The sequence below is a fragment of the Eurypyga helias genome, unplaced genomic scaffold, assembly GCF_000690775.1.
Source record: "Eurypyga helias isolate BGI_N326 unplaced genomic scaffold, ASM69077v1 scaffold28674, whole genome shotgun sequence".
NCBI lineage: Eukaryota > Metazoa > Chordata > Aves > Eurypygiformes > Eurypygidae > Eurypyga > Eurypyga helias.
In genome coordinates, this window is record NW_010247320.1 from 1 (window position 1) to 289 (window position 289).

Genomic DNA, 289 nt, shown 5'->3' on the forward strand with positions numbered 1-289 from the left:
GCGAAGGTGCTCGCAGGTTAAAGAAAGAAAGGAGGAGGTAAGTAGTCGTCAGGCTTGGGTTTGGATTGCTTTTTTCCCTCCATCCTATTTCATACAATCACAGAACGGTTTGCATGGGAAGGGACCTTAAGGACCACCCAGTTCCAACCCCCCTTCCACCAGACCAGGTTGCTCCAAGCCTCATCCAGCCTGGCCTTGGACACTTCCAGGGATGGGGGATCCACAGCTTCTCTGGGCAACCTGTCCCAGTGCCTCACCACCCTCTCCGGGAAGAACTTCTTCCTGGTAT